The sequence below is a fragment of the Notothenia rossii genome, assembly GCF_949606895.1.
Source record: "Notothenia rossii genome assembly, chromosome: 12".
Lineage (NCBI taxonomy): Eukaryota > Metazoa > Chordata > Actinopteri > Perciformes > Nototheniidae > Notothenia > Notothenia rossii.
The window spans coordinates 7501838-7524601 of record NC_136911.1 but is presented as its reverse complement, the minus strand read 5'-3'; the positions used below and the strand labels follow the sequence as shown (position 1 = coordinate 7524601).

The 22764-nt window shown below is 40.6% G+C and overlaps 1 protein-coding gene across 1 annotated transcript in view; it reads left to right on the top strand.

Annotated features, from left to right (window-relative positions):
- Positions 1 to 22764, top strand: part of adarb2 (adenosine deaminase RNA specific B2 (inactive)) — a gene marked incomplete at its 3' end in the record, with an annotated part of 182377 nt that overhangs the window by 13219 nt on the left and 146394 nt on the right. The gene's annotated exons all lie outside the window — the stretch shown is intronic.

Genomic DNA, 22764 nt, shown 5'->3' with positions numbered 1-22764 from the left:
AGCATGTCTGCTAGTATTATATCACAGTCAAATTGTCTTGAAAGTGTTCAGTGTTAATTAGCTGACATAGATGTTGTTGCCCAAAGGTCTTAGAGTTCCCCAGCAATCTGGACATACATGTTAAAGTTCAGCCTTGCTTAAGTGCAAAATATTTTATACATTTATAAACTAATGTTTTGGTACTCCTCTAGATAGACGCATATCTATATATAGCCATGTACTTTAAAGAACTACCAGACTTGGTTACTTTCCTAACTAGATATCTCTTTTTAGTCTTCAATGTGTTCCTTCCAGGAGAGAGATGAAATTAATTTGGAATAAAATGCATTATTTTTGCCAAAGGCCCAGTTATTCCACCATTTTGAGTTAAAGCAAATCATTTGAGTTGACTTTATCAATCCGGACACATTACACCAACCAAAATTGTCATTATTATTTTCTTGGATACCAGTTGGAGACATAATTCAGGAACAAAGGCAGCAGTGTAAATTGTGGGAAGACTGAGTTGGCTCGTGTTGCAAATCAGGAAAGCGGGCGGCTCATCAGTATTTCCCCTCTCCCCCCCTTATCCGTCACGGGTAGAAATGGCAACACGAGGCTCTTTCAACATGAATAACAGCCTCATACCGATGCTCCGACCCGGTCGTGAACTTCCCGGTATCTTTTGCAAACAGACGTCTCCCTGAAAATGGCAAAATGTTTGAAATCCCTCCGCTAGATTTCCTCTGTGCCATATGAGAAGAGCAGATTTTTTTTTTTCTCTCCTCCCCTCAGTGTTAACGCTCCCAAAACCTCACCTTTTATCTGGTCACTTAAAATTCATAAAGTGTGACTGGATGATTACTTTTACACATACTGCCTTTGACCTCCTGTCGCTTAATTATCATAAAGCTGCACAGAGGAGAACGAGTCATTGCCTCCTCTTTTGTGCCACTGTAATTGCATTCTTAATTTTGGGAGGTGAGAAATACTGATACAGCAGCTCAGGCCCGATATCACAGGGGTTACATTGTTGTAGTGGGAGGAGGGAGACGAGGGATGGGAGGGGCTCGATTGAGAAACAATGGCGGAGATGAGGTCCCAGCAATGACACTCCAACATCACGTTTAACTTAAATAATTTCTCATAACGAGGCAAAAGTGTAGCCATGGAAAATGACATACAGTAACCTAAAAAGATCAAATTCCCATTGTGAACTTCATAGTGTTGTGTGAATGAGTCCTGAACCTGGCAGTTAGTTAGCATTTTAGCACTTAGGTGACTCTCAAAGTACCGTAATTTCCGGACTATAAGGCGCACCTGAATATAAGCCGCAGCAGCTAAATTGAATGATGTGTACATATATAAGCCGCACTGGACTATAAGCCGCAGGTGTTTTAATGTTTCATTACCATATGTAAGGGTTCGTGCACAGAGGGGATTGTCGGGAAAGAGATGGCTGTTTGAGGAAGCTCCCATTTATTAACATTTCAACAAACAAGTTGCATATTTGCATAACGTATTCAAGTGTTACGATTTAGTGCAATAGTAGCTACAGAACATGTGCTGTGTAAACTGTACTGTATCACATAGCGTTTCAGACACACAAACTTTTCAACTTTCAAACTTAAGCGGTGCGCTCCCAGCGCACGTACCGGCAGTGATCTACAGCAGTGGTTTTCAACCAGTGGTACGGGGACAAACTGTCTCGCTCTCGTAATGTCTGTCTGTCTTGCTCTCGTTCTGTCTCTCGTACCACTCTCGGTTCCACTTTTACTTTTGCGCGATACCTGTCTCACTCTTTACAGGCCTCCAGCTTTTCCTGCTGGAGCCCGCCGCTTAAAGGTGGGGGGCGCGGACCGGCCATAGAGCCCATAGAGTTAAAGGAGGTGGACTGTAACCTGTCAAATCCATAGATTTAGGAGGTCCCCTAGTGGCCGTTAGCTGTAGAAATCCATAGATTAGCCGCACCGTTATATAAGCCGCAGCGTCGAAAAATGGGAAAAAATGCGCAGCTTATAGTCCGAAAATTACGGTAAATGGTTTCTTTCAATGACTTCTTGGTTAGATTCCCAAAATAAGCTCTGTGCTCAATACTAACTTCTATGACAGAATACGTCAGTAAACACTCCGCAAACATCTAAAGCTTTCATGTGTTTTAATACGGGGGATGCTAACTAGTGGCTAAATGAGACAACTTAATGAAACAAGTCCGCCTTTGGCTTAGCAGTGTTGTCTAGAAGTCTTGGCCCTATCATGTAGTTCATTTGTAGCATTAAGTTATTTTCTAGCGATTGTATTCACGCTTTAAATAAAATTGGTATTAATACGTGAAATAATCCCGCTGAACAAAATGTGTAAATATCATACATGTGAGTTTGCCACATAACTTATTTTCTTGCACTATTCCAAAATCTAAGGATGCTCCGATCGGCCGCCCATCGATATCGGCCGATACTCACTCTCTGCCGATCGATCGGTGCTCTCTAAAAATGCCGATCGCGAGAGCCGATCGCATGACGTAAAATGATGGCGTAAAATACATAACACTTTTCTCAGTGCGCGGCAAAAGAAGCTCGCCAAAATGGCTTCACCAGTCTGGCAGTATTTTAAGGCGTCCGAAAAAGACCGCAAAACAGCGGTATGCGGCGTGTGTGAAGCAGAAACCCTGCAGCTCCACCCGCTGTGACGGACCGGTGAGTGGAGCAACACACACACTAAGAGCTAGACCTAACACACTTAGCTATTTGATCTACCTCTGGAACAAGCTAAACTAGTTATAAATACATTCTTCACTGGTGGGTCACTCATTACCGGATCAGCGAGCTGCATGAGATGCTGACGGGCTGTCAGGAGAGAGAGAGAGGAAAAGAGAGCTATTCCACTTAAGTTATTTCATGTGTAGTCATTTTGCATTCAGCTCAGATGTTCCCACTGTATCCCAGGCCTCATAGTGGTGCCTCTAACAGTTTACATCTTGCAGCAAACCATCAGTAAATCCCATATAACCTTGTCAAGGTCGAGCTTTGGAAGATAACACGATTCTGTTGTGATTGTAACAACGTAGATAAGAAATATACATTTTATAATCAAATATTGATTTTTTTTTTCTTTTTCTATCTGGTTTTCAAGTGTGTGACATCAGATTGACTTTGTAGGACGGCAAAAGTCATATTTTTCTACAAATGGGAAGCCTTCAGAGGTCTGGGTTTAGTAATACTTGAATACAAGAACATATTTGATTGGGAATGAATAACAATACTTTTTACTCATCACATTTAAACTTTGCCACCCAGCAGGCAGCCAGTTGTTTGTTTACTCAGTGAATCAAGCTGCTGCTCAATCTGTGAAATGCATATTGATAGACCACATTAGCCTAATGTCAAAATGTATTTGATAAAGGTCTTTTGGGAGGTAACAAATGTATGTGATGGTGTTCAACTTGGATTGATTAACCATGATCACAGAGATACATTTCACAATTACTGGATGTCTCCGGTCTGCTAGTCCATTTTTAATCATACAAATTGACATTTGGGATGTTAAAAATGGGTGTAGGAACCATTAGTGGGTACATAGTTTATTTACCATTCAGTCAGCCACTCCCACCAAGCACTAGCCATCTTTAAATGTAACTGCATTTATCTATTTTTGAACTTTCTTCTATGTGAAGGCTCTCTCTTTCTATTTCATTCTTGCTTTCTCTTTGCTTTGCCAAGTATTTCAAACAGATAGCACACAGTAGACCAAGGCCGCACAGTTCTACCAACTACCGCAAAGTACGCTATATATTTAATCCGAGAGAATTTACAAAGGTTGTTTATGCAGCAATTAAATGCTCAGCCCTCCTTGCCTCGGTATTGCAACACATATCAAGTACATACATATCTGTCTGCCTTTCCACGATCATTTCATATATTGTTTTAAAATCGTAAGTTGGGGAATTCTAATATTGCCCAACCCTATTCTAACCCTATGCTTTTTTCCTGTCTAGTGTAGTTTCTGCAACATCATTTCAGAAATATGTTTTCTACCTATATCTGAGCAAAAACCTCAACAAAAAGTTGCATGTTAATGTCAAAAAACGTAGTATTAAATGAGATTTAGGGTCAAGGAATTTGAAGAGTATTGGTGGACGTGTTTTGCTGACGGTCATAAGCTCAGAACTTTGCTGTAATATGATTTTACAGTACGTGACACAGTTGGATATAAGCCTAAAAGGTTGTTAATCCCCACAAATAACACAGCAGGTGAACTTACTCTTAGACAAATGACCATTTATACTAAATCACAGTTTTCAATGTTGCGACTAAAACCGTTTAGCTCACCAAGAGAATGTGTTCGATTAAACTTTCTACCAAGAACCGTTCAAGTTGTTTGTTTCACTTCCAGCGCTGTGATCAGTTCCACCTGTAATCAGATGAGAAGGATGTCTATAAGTAGATGATGAGAAGGAACACACAATGATGGGATACGTGCACACATGTTATATCTTTAGAGACTTTGACATGTCAAGAAAAAGAAAAAAACCCTGCTCTGCACGCTTTGCTAACATAACCAGCCACCACTGGGGAGACGGTAATGCGGCCTCCCTGGGTAGATGTGGTTTATGCAGAAACAAGACTGTAATCAAGCACGAGGACAGGGTCTAATTACTCATCCTCCCCGTGTCTCTCAGAGATCACATCAGTGCTCATGGAATACAGGCTGCATGGTGACCTGTCCCTGTCGGGGGCCGGCCTGGCTTTGACAGCACCTGGGCCACACACGCTGTACAATATGGCTCTGTACTGTGCATGCAGAAATAGAAATCTCTGCTTGATACTTGGAATGCAGTGGAGGGTAAACCTGTCAAGGCTCAGTATTTTTCTCAATAACTATATAGCTACTCTCGCCCCAAATAATTGACACATCTTTTCTTAAATGATATGGAATATATGTGAACTATCTCTGTTTGAAGAACTAGCTACATGCAAAGCCATATGTAATAATAGGATTTCAAACAAATCTTTACAAAGGAGTTGTAGTTTCAGTATTTTAAATTGATCATTGGCTAAATCTCCTTAAATGGCATATACTGTAAGAAACTGTAGAGCTAGACTAAAGGTCAGTTATGAACTGGTATATGTATAACTGAATAATCCAATGAAGCAAATGTAGATTACAACAAGTGACACAGATGATGGTTTCATTTCAAGGGTTTGTTAACTAGCTACAGTAGCTAACGTGATAAAGCATCCAATAACAACGCAGCTTCTTCTCAAACCCATCATCTATTGAAATCCTCATTCTGGTAGCCTACAGTATATTTATACCACAAGTAGTTGGTATCTATGCAAATATCTTATCACATTTAAATGTTTGTGCAGACGTCTATTTGTAGTAGTGATAATCTCCGTGTCAGCTGTTGCAGAAAAAAAATACACAGATGAACACACACACACACACAGTTAGCCCCCCCCCCCCATCCCTCGCTGAGATTGATTTACCTTTGTGTCCCAGGACTGTCGTTATCATGGGCCTCTCAGACAGGCCCGCTATGATAGCTCAGGGAAAGTGGGACGGAGGTGGCAGCAGGCGCATGATGGAGAAGAGCTTTTATCAACGATGGAGAGATCAATCATTCTTATACTGAGAGAAAAAGAGGGGAGAGAGATGGAGAGCACAGAGAAGAGTTGCAATCCTAGGTAAACAGCTCAACTCTCTGTAAGATGGTCTTTTCGCTTCATGTATTTAAGTAAAAACTGACTAAGGGCTTACGTTCAAAGTGTCATATAGAGACACTTTTACTGAAGTCCAGTTGTTTTGTAGTTCCTGGAAAGATGTGTCCTATATGTCAAACTAAATATAGAAACACCCGGTTGCTGAGGGCTGTAAAATAAAGAGTTAACTCAAATATAATAATTTGTTTGTTTGCAGAAGTTGATATTTCCATCCATTTTAATATATCACTGTTGGCTAAAATAAAGCGCATCAACGTCCGACGTTATATTTACTGTTATCTGCAGATCCATGCACCTCAGCCTGCATCCGATTGGGTCCTAAAAGGCCTGATCGCGAAAGAAAAATACATATTAAATGGTTTTTAAATGGAGCTTTTTTGTCAAGAAAATGTAATGACTGCTCATAATAAAGTACTATAATTAAGATGTCTCCGAAATAAGTCCCTAATGATATACTTTATAGGAGATTGTTAGGAATTACTCAAATAAAAATAATTCAAAGTAGATTCTGTACATTTACTGTAAGAGTTCCTACTACTGCTTTAAGAATTGCTATACAGTTTGATTTTAGTGGAAAAGGAAGCTACAAGTTTACAGATTTTGAGTGTTGAACACTGATCAGCACCATGGACAGCACCCTTTAACTGTGTTCATCGTTGGTTCCAGCTGTCTAAAGGGCGTAGATTCAGAACGCATGAATAGTTTGCTAAAAAGAAGTCATAAGGGAGATCAAATTGCAGTTATGATGTGCTTTGCATAAGGACTAATATTACGAGGAGCTCCATATGGTGAAGACTGACAGGTGTTGAATATGTATGATTTACATTGTTCTCTTTTCCCTTTTTATACAAAGTTCATATTTAAGTAGGTGGTAAATGAGTGTGCCTGGAAGTCTGCGCGATATCCTCCTTCGGCACAAAATGTCTTCATTTCATGCAATTGTGCAACAATTGTATGAACGGACCTATCGAGGCTCTAATATGTCTAGCATTAACCTCATATCGTTGTCTCTGTCTTTTTCTATTATCCAACTTTTTTTCTTTACTGTAATTTCTCCCCTCATCTTAACCTGTCACATGAGTACTTTGCCAGGCCAACAAATTGCTGTCAGATAATAGTTTTTAATAGTCTTCCCATTTTGTTTTTGTCTGATATAACCGTGATCCAGGAGCTCTTTAACTAATAAACATTAAATCCATATCATGCGTGGACCCTGGCAATTGTTCACAGATTCTCAATGATGTATAATATAATGCCACATGAAATCCAAGCTTTGTGGGAGTTATTCAAGTCTGCAGTGTAAGTGTTATTGATCCTGTAATTCCTGGACCCTGGATATAGTAGAAGGCTTGACTATAATTATGGCTCTGATTGCAGAGAATGGAAGAAAAGAGGAGTACATTGACAGAACATTGTATTATTTCCATCTTTTCAAGCAAGTGAAGTAAAAGCGATATTTCAGTAATACTTACTTAAGTTTTACTTTAGTGAGTAAAGCTCTAAAATATAATTATCAAGCAATTCTCCTTGATTGTTCTAAGTCCACAGAGAGTGTTATTTGTTGCCAATACGCTTTGTTAGTTTGGTGCTGTTGACGCACTTCCACCTACCTAGTGCTGGCAAAATGTGAAAGCCCACAAGTGACACTTTTGGAGATTTATAATAAAGAGGCAGATGGACTCTGCTGATGACCATGATATTTGTAGATCTCATCTGAAAAGGCTATTACATATATTTTCGAGGGAACACTATCTAGATTCAAAAGCTGTTCGTAAGGGGTCCCCCTGCAACTTTAAAAAAGCCTCTATTTTGCATTGGTACTAAAGCCTAATTACAAAAAATGTGTACTTATTTCCATGGATTTTGTCATCATTTCTATCAGTTCTGTCAGAAAATCATACTGATTATCAGTAATATAGATCAAAACTGTGATTGAGGCACACTGGATGCTTTTCGGAAACCATTTTCCTTAATTTTCTCTTTCAAATAAATGTTGTTTACCCGTGGCTTTGTCTGAAATAGTTACTAAATGTAATTATTGTGCATTATTTCACACCAGAACATTTTCTCCAGTCATAACACAAACTTTTAAACAATGTGAACAATAAATGAACTAAATGACAAGAATCCGTATTAACTAAAATTAAGCATCATCTCAAACAACTTTTTTGTCAAAATAGAATTGTATATTAAACAACAGAAATGACATTCAACACAATGAGATCTCCGATAAATAATAGAACATTAATAGCCCTACTGTTCAGCAGCATAACTAGCTTGATTATGTCCCTACTCAGAGACTAAACCTTAGTCCTAGGGTGGCAGGCTGGTTTTCATTTTGTATTCAGTTCCTTTGCCTTGTTAAGATTTTTGGGTTTCCAAGTGTTCCTCAGTCAGTCTAGAACGCCATGTTTAAAAGGTATAGATATCCCTAAATAGTAATAGAAATACATAAATAAATAGAAATAGTAATTTTTTTAAATGATTATCCACGTAAGGGAGCAAGGCGAAGTGACCGACACTCAACGGCTTGCGCCAACAAAGGGGACGAAATAGTATTTTTCTTTTATTATTATCCACGTAAGGGAGCGATATCACGTTAGATATATCTAAACCTTTTAAACATATACCGTTACCGCAAGCTACGATGGCGCAAGGGTATAATCTACGCCTCTCAAACAGGGAGTGTTTTCGCCTTTTAATCATTCAATCACTATTAAATGTTACTATTGTAACACTAGTTAACAATAGTTAGCTATCTTGAAAATAAATCACACTGGTTTGACTTAGATTTGAGGGCATGGGCTTGAGCATGATGTAATTATGTTATCTATCACATTCAGTAACCTGTCTGTCTTTAAATTCTTTAAACAGCTCTGGATGCCGGTCGGCGAGGTGCCTGGCCAAGTTTGATGTGTTGGCTCCCTTGGTTTGCAGGGATCTAAAACATTTCTTACAGACTGGCCTCGTGGTGTCCGTAGGCTTGCCCTCGCTGTCAGAGATGTAACCAAAACATATTTCTTGTCAACAAACCAAGGCGCAGCGGCAGTTGCACTCCCACTTGCAGCCATGTTTCTCGTTTTCTCACATGCTTTGGCAGCTAGCGCGTGCATGAGAGAGGGGAGGCACTTAGAGCGTGCATGAGAGGGGAGGGACTGCAGGCACGGCTGCAGGGAGTGGAAGCAGAGCGCTGAACACACACACAGGAAATACGGCTCTTATTAAAACAACGTCATTCTTAAAGTAACGTTTTTAGCGGCAGGGTACCTTGCTAGTATCGGTACACCGTGCAACACTAGTCTGAAACCTGTCGGCTAGTATCCATTACCAAAAGAAATGTAGGCAAACATTTCAAAATAAGACCCAAACAGAAATTGACCATGATGGTCAACATTAACCTTCTAATTTCTAAGTTTGTGACGGCGTACATTAATAAGAATGAGCCTTCAGAGATACCTCTTCAGCGCCTTCTTGTTGCCTCTTCATATTTTCCTGCAGATGAATAAGTCCAGCTTATTGTCCAATATTGTATCTCACTCTCTGTGCCGCCCAGCTGTTTATGCAGTCTACAAACATTACTGTGCTCCGAGAGTTGGAGCCAAATGTGGAGGGACACAACGCCCAAGGGTGATTTGTTTAACTTTGAAAGGTTCTTTGGTTTGTGTTAGATTTGCTGGGAGCTACGCAGCAGCGGATCATCTAGCCTGTTGTCCCGAGTGGGAAGCAGCCAACAGAGCCTGGGCGATACGCGTGGGTAGAGAGGAAAAAGATAACCCCACCAGGGACTAAACGACAGTCTTCATTTAGACAGCGCAATCCAGGCCAGCCATTTAACAACACAGAAACAAAAAAAACTCCATTAGATAATCTTCTTTCTCCAAGTCTCTCTCCCGGGAGTGTAATGTTGTTCTCTAACCAGCAGAGAACGAGTTAGATGTATCTCATGAATCAAATTAAAGCGCCTCCAATCCTCTTAAGTGGCTTTCTCAGGAGGATGGGGTTGTAGATGAGGAGGCACAAACTAAAGAGGTGGATGACAGATGGAGGGGGGTAAAGAAGCCCCACGCTGAACCAGGTAGAAGACAAGATAAGTCTGCAGCGTTGGGGTGCTGTCTTGCGAGCTGTCATTCTGCTCAGCTGGATGTCACATTTTCCCTATGCTGTGCTATGGCAGTGTAGATAGGACTGCTTCCTTCCTTTCCTCATCTATCCCTCCTAATCCAGCCTAAGCACTTAACCATAGAGGTGTGGTACAGATCACCTGGGTCTATAGGGGATCCAAGCCACTTCTGCGAAAACACCTTGAGAAGGAAAAAGCTGATGTAACAAAAAAAAAGTAGATTAGCATTAAAGACTTGACAGATGCAAAAAGGTTTTAGGGGTAATCTTCAACGTGAATCACAGCGCCTCTGAATTGCCGTTAATGGCAGGTATACCAGCGTAAGTGCCCATTAGAAAAACATGTGCCCCAAATGAAAAGAGCGGTTATTTCATTTACCTTTTGAAAAGAAAGCTAGGCGATCAAGTTGAAAGGGTTCCTAAGTAAAAGAAAGGATGTTGTCTCCAGCGTCCCAATTTGAAATATAGCCCGAGCTACTATCCATAATTTAGCAGACGGCTCCTGTCCGTTCCCTGCCCGCACCAGGCCACAGCTCCCCCCAGTCATATATCAAACCACACATAGTAATGTATTTTGACAAGTAAATTGCTTGCCTCTTTGCTGATAGCGAATCGCTTAAATAATGAATTCTTAGTAATAGCTGCAGAAATAATGCATACCTCAGAGTGACATGGATGAAGGAGTTATTACTGATAGAGGACACACATTAGGGATCTTCCCTGAAACAGTGGTGGATCTACCACGGAGAATTCAACGGCCACAGTGACGCCTTTATGGCTGTGTGTGGGGAAACAAGACTAGTACCGACGACCATTGAGATTCCTAGAGTGTGGTTGTTGGCATGGCTAGAGCAAATCTGAATGTTATTAAATTACAGTAAAGGCGTTATTACTAAAGCAGGCCTTTGCCATCCCGCCCATAGAAAGGAAATGACATTTGTTTACAAGCGTTTAGCACATTAAATCAAGGTTGTCTGTCTACCGTTGAGTTATGCTTCAGTGCAACATTTGACTGGACACCCTTAGGTGTTGGCAGCTCTGATAGGGAAGGACATACTGATTATGCAGCTGATGACTCTGATCATTATCTACAGTACAGCTTATGATGTTCAAAATCAATGGCAGGAAAGAGAAGAGCTGGCCTTGTGAACAGATTGAAATGCCTCACAGCCTAACATCTCTCAAAGTTCTGTTTTTCGAACTTTGAGAGATGCTGTTTGAAAGTATAAAGTATGAGGCGTAATTACAGATGGACACAACTTTTCTCTTTTCATCCCATCACATTGAGAATCTTTTTGTTTTGAGAGCTAATAAAACATCAACATACTTTTCCATCAATGTCCATTTGGCAGGTTCACAACAGCCTTATGGATGCAACCAATTTGGTACCGCAGTCCATATCCTCGAACGCTTTGAAGAGGGAGACTTTTGACACGGCATCAAAGACTTCTCAGAGAGACCGAGAAGAGTGAGGTGGCAAATTGCTGGATATTAGCCAACATGAAACAAGAGGGCAGATCCTGCATCATCATCATCATCATCATCATCATCATCATCAGCTACCCAAGAGCCCCCGGGAGTCGCAATGGGCTAATTATGATATTATATGGATGATGACGCTGTTTGGCTGCACCAAAGTCACCCCAAACTTACAGGTTATATTTGAACAACTTTTTTGTTTATAAAACTGATCCCATGCTTTCATCATGATGTGGCTCTCAATGGAATTTGTCACTTCTTTCTTTTCTTTAATTGGAAATAGGCGTGGTTGAGTTTGGGACACTATTATCCACTTCTGGCCCATGATTACTGGATTTAATTCTACATGAATACAATTAAAGGAAAGAGCAATTATTGAGCAACAACATTTAGCAAGTGGCATAATTATGAAAACTTTAACCTCTAATTACTTCTAATGTTAGGTTAATATGTTTTTTTAAAAATGGTGGTATTTTACACAATATCACCTTCTTTGAAAAAGGTTTCCACTTTTTATATTGACTATCTGTGTACTGTATACATCCTATGTATAGCATTGAATGCCTAGTCCACACAGGATTAATGCAAGTGATAATATTATTTTAAAACAAAAACAGCATTTACTTCTGACCACGCTGGGTCACTTAAGAATTAAGAGAATGCCGTTTCTGCTCGACAGTCATAAGATATCATGTATTATATAATGTTGGATGGCAAAGAATGGCCTCTTGTTACATTTCCCCGTGTAAGCATTACAGAATCGGCTAAAAGGCTCAAGGATCTGGAGCTTGCTGACGCCATATATTCTGTCAGTAAGATTCTTAGTGGGAGTGCGGGAAAAGGAATAAACGAGGGCACTGCCATTTATCTCCTTAACTTAACAATACAAACCGTTTAGGATGAGTAGGTGTTTAGTAACACGTATGTGAGGAAAAGGCAAAACCTAAAGCATCCTCTAAAGGTCACGTTGAAGTTTATGGGGTGAAAAATGTACAACTTCCTCATGCCCAACAATAGTCAAATATCATTTGGTAAGGAATTTGGTAATGGTGAATGGATTTCTTGTCTTCTTTTTAGTTTATACTGTTGCGTTGGTGGCACAAGAGGAAAATAATGTATTTGATAATACGTATTCCTTCAGCACTTGCTCCTTGATTAATGATTGTATGATTATGTTGACAAAGAGAATCACTAATAAGCGAGTTGGTAGGTCATGGTACATAGTTCCCGCTGCACCCAGTTCTGAGAGAAAGTTGTAGTAGTTGGAGAGAATCTCAGCTGCTCCTCTTCATCCCACCATGCTGAACATCAGTCTTTATCCCAGCGGACAGGAGGGCAGTGCTCAGGTGGAGCTGCCGGGTTAGTGGGAACAGAGGGGAGACTCATTAAAAGTGATCCTCCTGTCCGGTGCAGCCTGATCACTTTCAGCCCCGTTATCCGCCAGAGTTCGTTTTGAAGGGGTGGATCTAATCTCAGAGCTGGAACATTGTCATGGTCAACCTGGGTTACCCTGCTAATGAGTGAGAGGTTCACTCTGCTGAGCCAGGAAGCTCCACAGGCAACACCATGAGTTCATTTACTCAGTGTTTGAATGTTGCCTGAGAGAGACCATCTTGGCACTTTTTAAAAATGTAGAAAATATTTGTCCTAAAAATTAGATCCTAATGCAGTGAGTTTGAACAGGTATTCAAGGGAGATCGATTCGTTGATTACCTTCAGTTTTTACTGCTTATTTCTTCAATATTAAAACCAGAGCAGGTCCGAAATATTCTTTTTAGGAGGCTTTTATTGCAGTGTTTCCATAATCAGTTTTGTATTGATCCATTCAATTTATCCATGAATGTGCTTTTAGGATGAGGTTTGGCGACATATTTGGAGAATATATCCCAAAATACGATAAGTAGCAGTAGAAGTAAAATCTACAGCGGGAAACAAGATCAAAGGTACAGTATCAGTAAGTGGTCAATTAGAATAAAAGGCTAAGGTTGAAAATTACCGGAATCAAGTAAAACTTGATATGACCTTGGTAAGAAAAAAATAATTAAGTTCTAATACTCCTCAAGTTTGAAACTATTCCAACAAGTAAAACCTTTCCACAGCCATTAATTTCCACATCAGGTATCAGGGGTGTTATTCCTATACCTGCTGCCTACACGCATCCCCGCAGTGCACTACTCCATATTTATTTTATTTTGTACCTGTGAGACAGCTTCAGGGCTTCCCTTTGTCTCTCCCTGCTCCCTGAAGAACGAGACAGACTCTGCCATCTGTCCTCAGTGTTAGCTCGGCTGTATGTACAAAGAGGCCGCGGAGCATAAGTCACATTCCCAGAGGGAGCGGTGGGTAAAAAGAGAGAAACCAGGGATTAAAGCTCTGTGTAATGATGTGGGGGTAAGAAGGAGTGGAGTATGATGGGAAGTGAAAACTCTGTGCTCTACCGTGAACAGACATACACATAAATATACTGCCTTTCATTGTTTCATAGAGAACAAGCCCACATGCATCTTCTATATGGAGATCACACACGTACGCAGCGCTCCAGGATAACAAGGCAACATCAAAAACACTTTAAACAACCAACAGCGATCCACGCTACGCCCGTAAAATTGTGTGGAGATGATCAGATGCGAGTATTCTTGCTTACACTTGTTTCAAATACAAAACATGCACAGGGGAAACGTGAATATTTTGCCAAAAATCAAAACAAGTAAATATATCTCAGGGAGATGTTTCTATTGTTGAAGTAAAAGTATGGAAGTCATTACTCACCAGTTTGATAAACTAAGTGTCTGAGCACTGCTTCCACCCAACTCCTTCCTTGCTTAAATGTCTTACAAGTGCAACAGCAGCCTGCTCAGCTTTACACTTTGATTAAAGCTAAGTGAGCGCTTGCTGTAATCCCCGAATCCTTTTTAGTCTCGGTAAGATTTAGGTGAGAACGATTTCCTCTCGGCAGTGAGATTTGCGGCTGGCTCGCTCTTTGTTTGAGCAGACATCTCAATGTTTATTCAATCATTCCTTACATGCTCTGCTGCTGGCATTTTTTCTTTACACAATGATTAAAAGAATGTGCCCAAAGTTAAATACGGTGATCTACGGGAGCTAGATTCTAACACACGAAAAAGAAAAAAAAAGGAGGTTATACCAGCAGTGTTTTTCGCAACCATTGTCGACTCACTCTCAAGTGTCACCATGGCAATACATTAACACTCCAGTGTAATGTTTATCAGCTGTTTTTTTCTCTCCCTGAGAAACAGCTTGTTAATTACTTCGTAGCGCTAACATGACAGGAAGGCTAACAGTGCCTTTGGAAGGTTCAGAGATGGCCAAGCAGAGCCGCTTATTGGCTCGGAAGTGTGATTTATGATGCCTCATCGGGAGGACTAAATCACCCCTACTCGTGTGTATGTGAGTGTGTGTGTTTCTCCACGGGAGAGCGGCTAAGGAGACAGTTGATCAGAGTTTTAAAGTGTTTGGCGGGAATAACCATGCCTGACTCCTTGACATTATTCTAAACTCCAACCATTTAGCCGTGCGCCGAGAGGGGCCGTGATTAATTGGTGTGTGTGCGCCACTAACAAACGGGGGATTAATTTCCCAAAAGATTTAACAGCATGAGCGGAAACACGGCGCTGTCATGTCTGTCCCCCAGACCTAAACCCTGCGGTGTCTCCCTGCGCCGCCTCATAGAAGCAGGTCAGTGATGAGAGATCCGCACCAGTGGAAACATCACACTGTGACTCTATTTCATTTGAAACTAAGCGGGCTAAAGTGAATCCCTTATGGTCCGTTTGTTAAATCTTGCACGAAAAGAGTAAACATAAAAGTGTATAAGGCATTGGTTGATAGCTGTGTGTAAAAGAAGAAGGGACTGCAGCTTCGATTCCTGCTCTGTTTTAAAGGATTATATCCTATAGACTTAACCCAAAAGTAAGTAAATAAAGAAAGTTTTTTCGGCAAAGAAATTCAACACCAAATTCAAGCAACTGAATCATTTTAGACTTCCAGATACAACACACTGGATTTGTATTAATGAGTTTAGCGTCTGCCTCGCGTGTGTCGCTTTTCTCTACACTTTACACTCCGTTTTCACCGTGACTTTTTAGAGCCACCTCACATTTATCTGATCATTTCCATTTTGTGGCTGTGGATAAATGCTACCCAGACACATTATAATACTTTGAGTATTTAGCAAATACACTTGTACATTTAATACTCTTTTCTTCTGTCACCAGGGTTCAGTCTAGTTCCTTATCTTGCTCTTTAAATAATCCCTTTTGAATGAACGTCATCCAATGGGATTATGTACACCTAAAAGGAAATACAAACCTCTATCCCGGGACTTGGGTTATTTCTTTGTGTGTATGGGACTTACAGTGAGCGCTGACTCTGTGGCCTTGAGGACCCTTGTCTTACTTTGTGTATTTTGGATGATTAAATAATCTTGTTAAAAGGCTGAGAAGAACCGCTCTGCAGAGTCAGAGCTGAGCTCGTGGATCTTCACCAGGATACCGTATGCAGCGTCACAAGGGGCCATTCTTCTTGGCAAAAATTATGGAATTACATTGAGTTGAGGACACTTCTTCAAGATTGGATAAGGGATGAATAATTTAGCACCTAATGATTAATCCAGAGGCAAAACGCCCTGCTGAAATATAGCGTCTCTGAAGGTAACTTTAGCCCTCAAGAAAGACGGATGTGGAGGTTTGTCATGCGGTTTTCTAAGGGAAATTTCATCTCGGGCACGACATAAATCTTACTGGCAGGCGAAAAGTACAATACGTTCATCACGAATATGTCTACATCACGCACAATTATTGCGGAATTGTCCATGCTCCCAAAAGCAACATGTAAACTAAGTGCAAATCAAATCCTGGAGTTCGGATTGGTCCGATGTTTAATCCTGTTGTTGATACAGACTTTGAAGCTACTTTTGAGGATGAGTTTACAGGGTTTGCTGTGAGTTATAGACTCATACTGTCAGTTCTACGTATAGCTTACTGAGAAACTTCCAAAACATTTTGAACATTTGCAGGATTACAGCATTAAACGCTTTAAACTGCCTATGTGTGTTCCTGGATGTGTGTGTGTGTGTGTCTCAGGAATTAGAAGGAGCACGACAGGCAGAGAGTGCAAGCAGCTTTACTTTCTCTGATAAATATAGATAGCACTAAGGGCAACAGTGTATTGCTTCACACAGTGAAAAGCACAACCTGAATCAATTTCACAATTAGCCAGTTCAGTGTTTTAATTAAAAAACAACAGTCGCCTTTGAAGAAATCAATTCCAACTAAAGAGGCAAAAGAGAGAATTCCCCTGCCAGTTTAGCATCCCGCAGCTCTGTCAATTCAAAGACATGCATAGATGCTTTTGGCCCTTTCTCTTGTATCTGTGCAGCATTCAACAACATCTTAAACCATCTTAGCTGTGTGTGTAGGGACTATTTTTTCGCCTTTATTTGAGAGCCAACATTAAAGAGATACTGGAAACAAGAGGAGCAGGGTGTCATAAAGTCCAACGACAGTTTTGTTATCATATTCTTTCATGAGTTGAAAGAAAAGATTTTCATATCAGTTTGAGAAGTTTTGTTTGAGTTGGCAGCAACATTTATCATATTATATTCAAGCATATCCAAACCCTTTTTTCTTATCGAACCTCTGTGCATATGCTCAAAATACATATATAGTTAATCAGTCAGCTCACAATATCTACCAAGGGGCCGAGCAATGTTAATCCCCGTAAAGCTCACTTCTGCACACTTTTTTTGGTCAAGATACCTCCATAAATTCATATTAAATGTATCTCTTAATAGGTTAATAATCAGCATAATTTATTTTCTATATTAACCATGTTTACATTTCATTTCAACTTTGGCCACTTGGGGGCAGTGTAAACAACCTTTCAACACACATTGACATATTATCACATTATATAATATATATATATATACTGTATATATAAATCAAAATGCAGACCCTTGTAGATCTGTCTATTGTCTTAACTTTTCCTGAAGGAAATATCTAGCTACTAAATGCTTCACTTTATTCACCAGCTGGTTGCCAACTGTGTGTTGTTAGCTGCTGAGCTGTACAGTACGATGGTGTTCTCTTAGAGTTCTTGACTGAAAAAAGCTGCTTGCTGCATCTAAAAGTGTGATAAGGATGGTGAAAGTGAATAGAGCTGTTATTGAAACAGTTTTCCAAGCAGAATGGTGGTTATAAATACACATTTCACTACTCAACATATTCCATTTGAACACTGGGTGTGATATTTGTACTCTGGCTTTGTTTACCACAGTTATTGATCTGCCAGCTTTAATTTCCATCGACTTTTATCCCCTACACTTCAGTAACTACATACACTCTCTCACTCTCTCCAGCGCCGTATGCCCATGCATTCTGTCAGCCGGCTTGTCGGACAGAAAAACAAACTCCCCCCTTGTTCACACATGTCTGGCATGTCAAGTGACGGCTGTGGATTCTCACCCTTTTTCCTCATGATCGCCTTCGTCCGCTTTTGACGGGGCTCGAGTCTCGGCGGCTCACCTCGATGTGTGGTTTAGTGAGGGGAAAAGCTTGAAACTTCAAACAGAGCCAGTCTCCGGCGCAGTGATAAACCCTGCCTGACGAAAGACCGCAGCTTCAGAGAGGAGGAGGTGATGAGCTTAACTTGGGGGATTTAGCAGCTCCGTCTCTCCCTGCCCGCGTTTTGTGGAACACATTGTAGCCTTCATGCCTGATTGTTATTCCGAGAAACCGGAGAGTAATGACACGTGTCTTTGATCCCTGGAAAATGTTAACATGGGAGTGACTTATATGTAGCAAATAAAACATTCAGATGTAGAATAAAATGGATTGTTAAATCAGCACATTTCTCCTTATTAAAATAATAAATGAAGACTTACAATTTTCCAAACTAACAATTATCAATCAACTCTAACATGTACAGTTTTAAGAGAGGTATTTAGTCTTACAGTCTGCTGCCCTGTCCAGGACTAATGTACAATGTTTACTACCACCATCTACTGTTCACTTGGAGGAGTTGACTTTTGAAACCAGAAAACAGTTTATTTAAACCTCTCCATCAGTAATGAGAATACCTTGATTTGAATCTGCAGTTGGGACACAGTTGTAACTCTTCAGAATAGGTATACAAATATTGATTTCAAACAGAATAGTTTGGAAAATTAACTTTCAAAATGTAAACGCTGGTTGTCTGTATCAGACTGAAGACGTACCGACATTTATTCCAAGTGTCCACACCATCATGGATTTCTGTGTTTACTCCATTAAGAAAGAATCAGAATAATGTGTTTTGATCCCTTTCATACAGAAGAAACGGGTTACAATCAGGGTTTTCAAGGAATTCCTGGCTTTGTGCTGTAAGTCAGCACTTACTACTACTGCAACACGTTTTTGAAACCTTAAGTGAATGTAAACACACTTAAAACACATTTACTTATTATTTATATATATTTAAATTTCCTATTTGTAGAATTGTTAAATGGTTGGACTTTTAGCAGCCTTAATGGTCTATTTGCTTTATTTTCCGTGATGTATGTTAATTATAGAAAGTTGCCGGGTTGTACAGAAGATGGCACTTGAAGTGCAAACAGAAGTAGCAACATCTTTGCAGAAGAAGGTAACATAATGTGTGTGAAATGTCCTACATTTGAGAAACGGTTACAACTATAACTCTCACATATGCTCCCATTTTTTTCATGTATTTTCATATATTTTAATAGATAGTTAAAAAAATATATCTTGAGGTGCATTTAGCCCCTTTTAATATCCCTGACGACTGCTACGATCGTTTGTCACTTTCAGGGTTAATAAGTGGGCCCCATTGACCTAAAGCAGAAAAAGGAGATGGATATTTAGCTGCAAATGAATGTAAGTCACTGCAGGTCAGAGCAACTCTTTATCATGGCCCCTTGTCCCCTGGGAGCCCTTTAACTCTGGCCTCATAAGTGCCCCACAGAGACCTCTCCGTCAGTCATCTAGACCTCGACCTCTGATTGGATCAAAGATTGATTACACCCTATTCATGCAGCGCCATCATTGGAGGACAGCAAGGCCCGCACCACGGGTCAATGGGGCCTTGTAATCAGTGCCAAAGCAGAGGTGACTTGATGCCGTGGTGGTAGGAAAATCGCTTTGCTGATTTCACCGCAGTCACATACAGAGTGTCGTAATATGAGCCCAAATCAAAATCTGCCACGTCCTCACCGCATACAAAGTTAATTGCATAGCGAGGATTCGATTTGTAAAAGCTTTGAGTGATTCCCAGTCAGCCTTTGATTAATCTCTGGCAAATGCAGAGAAAAAACATCCTGTAACCCTAATCCTCATTAATCTTGAGACACATTATGATTCATGTGCAAAGCATAAGCTTGATGCTCATTTGGTCAACAACTCAAAAAAAATGATTTGACTGCTCATTCTCATTTCCGTGAAAGCACATATTAAAAAAAGACGAAGTGGTTAATGTCACTCCCATCATAAGACTTTGTCAATTTGATCACTTTTAGAATATGAAAAAGAATCAGCAGAAGGATATTTTGATGATAAAATCCCAGCAGCCATCTGTTGGTGTAATGAAATGGCCTGTGCTGGCAGAAGATCTGGATGACCTCTCGCTATCCACAGACAGCATATGCCGCGCCGCAGAGTCGAAGGCACAACCTTTCCAGCGCCGACGACCATCCACAACCTCATAATCATCAAAACCTCATCTGTTACATTCATAAATCCGGTATGGATTCTTGAGGATTTGCAAAACACAACACACCATATGCTGCCATTCTGTAAACGCATGTTCTTGTGAACAAAGCTGAGGGAAATTAATTGAAACAACGGATTGCTGGTTTGATTTGTAAGACCTGTAAATATCACGGTAAACAACAATCGTTCCGCTTTCTCGGTTTTTCCGAGGGGTATTAAGGGTTGGAGATGGAGCAATAACTCACAAGTGCTAAGACTCCCCGTACCCAAGCTACCAATTCTCCCCGCATTGTGGGATTAACAAACTCCACTCCTTGCCGAGCAACACGGGCGACGCATTATTGTTACTTTCCGTGCTTCCTGCCACTCGCACAACTGTGACTCTGTAATACTTGAAACGCCTGCAAGACTTAAACTCATTCTGGATGCTGGCTTTAAAGTGCTAATGGGCTGGATATTAGCGATGTAGTAAAGTGTGTGTGTGTGTGTGTGGTAGAGAAGGTTTGACTTTATGTGGTGGTATCCTTGGTGTGTGTGTGAGGCTGGCTGAGATGCTGTTGCACCAAGCAGAGGCAGTTTCAAGGATTACTGTCGGGGCGGAAAAGAGGCAATTAATCTCTGTCTTCAGAATGGGATACAGCTGAGCTTCAAGGCCTTTTAGGATCTTTTGGAAAATCATAAGCTTCTGTTTACTAATTTCCCCATGTGGTCATATTGACGGTGTGAATATATGGCAGATATAATGGGTGAGAGTGCAGATACGGGTTATTCAAAAGCAGGTTTATTCGTGAAACCCATTTTTTTTTTTCTCAATCAAGCATGCATGGGAGAGTTTGTTTGATTTTGTTTTCAATTACACCCATTTCCCAGGCAGTGAGGCGCGCTATCAGTTGGGACAGGATGTTTGATCAGAACTAAGCTCTGCTGACATTTGATTTTTTCCCCCTCGTGTCCTTGTCCCCCCCGCTCTGTTGTCAGGTCAAAACCAAAAGAGCTCATAATGTCTGCATGAGGTGTACAACAAACCTACTGCCAGAGAGATGTTTTATTTTCCACAACTGAACTTTAAAAAGGTGTTTTTAACTTTGAGGAAACACAGGAATTCTGCCGTCAGGGAGGTCAGGTCTGGGAGAGTTTCCAGCACTGTACCTGCCTGACACCAATGAGCAAAAGAAAGACCGAATGTAGCTGTACATCATTTCCCCCCCGGCTGCAGAATTCAGCCTGATCAGACCTGGCATCTTACCTTCAGGAGCTCCACAACGCTTTCCTCCATCTGTCTGTGCAGATATAACTCCATATATGTGCCTGAAAACACAAACGACAAGTCAAACAAACATACAAATATGAAGCGTGAGCTCCTGTTGAACTTGTTTGTCTTTCCTGCTGAGATCAGAACAGATTAAACTTAGAACATAACAAGTCATGTATTTATATTATCCAAATGTCATTTACATTTCAACTATTATTTGAATTCCTGTCACTCTTTGTGTAAGAAAACTAAATATGATGGCACTGCAGCTCCTGTGCATGTCTTCTATTTGTATCAAAACGTATTTAAAAAGCAGCCTACTGTATATGTCTGTGGAAACTACGCCTAAGCTTAAAGACCCTGCGAAATCCAAATTTAAAAAGTCTGTGGTGTTATCCTAACTAGCCAACTATATGTCCAAAAAGTATTTTTAGTATTTAATCTTTTACATATTAATTTTAGCGCAATTTCTCATTTCATTTACTTTTATGACTCATCTTGAATTTGTGGCAATTTAGCTATATATATTCAATAAAATGCTATTTGTTGCAGCTAACCCATCACATAAAACTGCACTTGGCCGTTAGCTTGGGCACACCAGCTAGCAGACCTGTATAAGAGGAGGACATTGCTGTCATTGGACTTTCCTGTTTTCTCCATCGTCCTCCCTATAAAGTAGACCTTCCAGAATTGACCGAATAATCAGCAAAATGGCGCAGATTTTTAAAAGGCCGCATATTTATCAAAAGGCCGCATAATCCCCGCATTTTTCCACACAAAGTTGAGAAAAAAAAAAGTTAACTCGTCTTGACGTGAAGTAGTGATGATGGTGACGTCATCAGCTCGCGCATCACAGAAGGTAAACAACACCGTAGAGTGAATGTGTGGAACTCACACGACGAACATTTCTGCTAAAGACCGGGCAAAGCAGTACCCCGATGTCTTTCACGAAATTGGGGGGAAACTATTCTGCACCCAGTGCAACTGTGTGTTGGAGCATACGTCTTAGAGAAAGTCGACAGTCACGACCCACTTTGATTCATTCAAACATTCGAAAATGCTTTCTGCTGCTGCGGACAAGAAAGCCAAAAAACTCACATTCACCGAGGCATCAACCTCCAAAACGCTTTCGAGGGCTACAAGAAACGAAGTGAGTAGCCTACAAGATTGAAGCTGGTCAGATAACGAACGAGTAAATGAAAACAGAATGAGGCGGAGAAGTGTGTGTGTGTGTGTGTGTGTGTGTGTGTGTGTGTGTGTGTGTGTGTGTGTGTGTGTGTGTGTGTGTGTGTGTGTGTGTGTGTGTGTGTGTGTGTGTGTGTGTGTGTGTGTGTGTGTGTGTGTGTGTGTGTGTGTGTGTGTGTGTGTGTGTGTGTGTGTGTGTGTGTGTGTGTGTGTGTGTGTGTGTGTGTGTGTGTGTGTGTGTGTAAAATAGCCCCATTTGCTTTTACAATAAATAAACATTGAATGTGTTTAATTGAATAGGAAA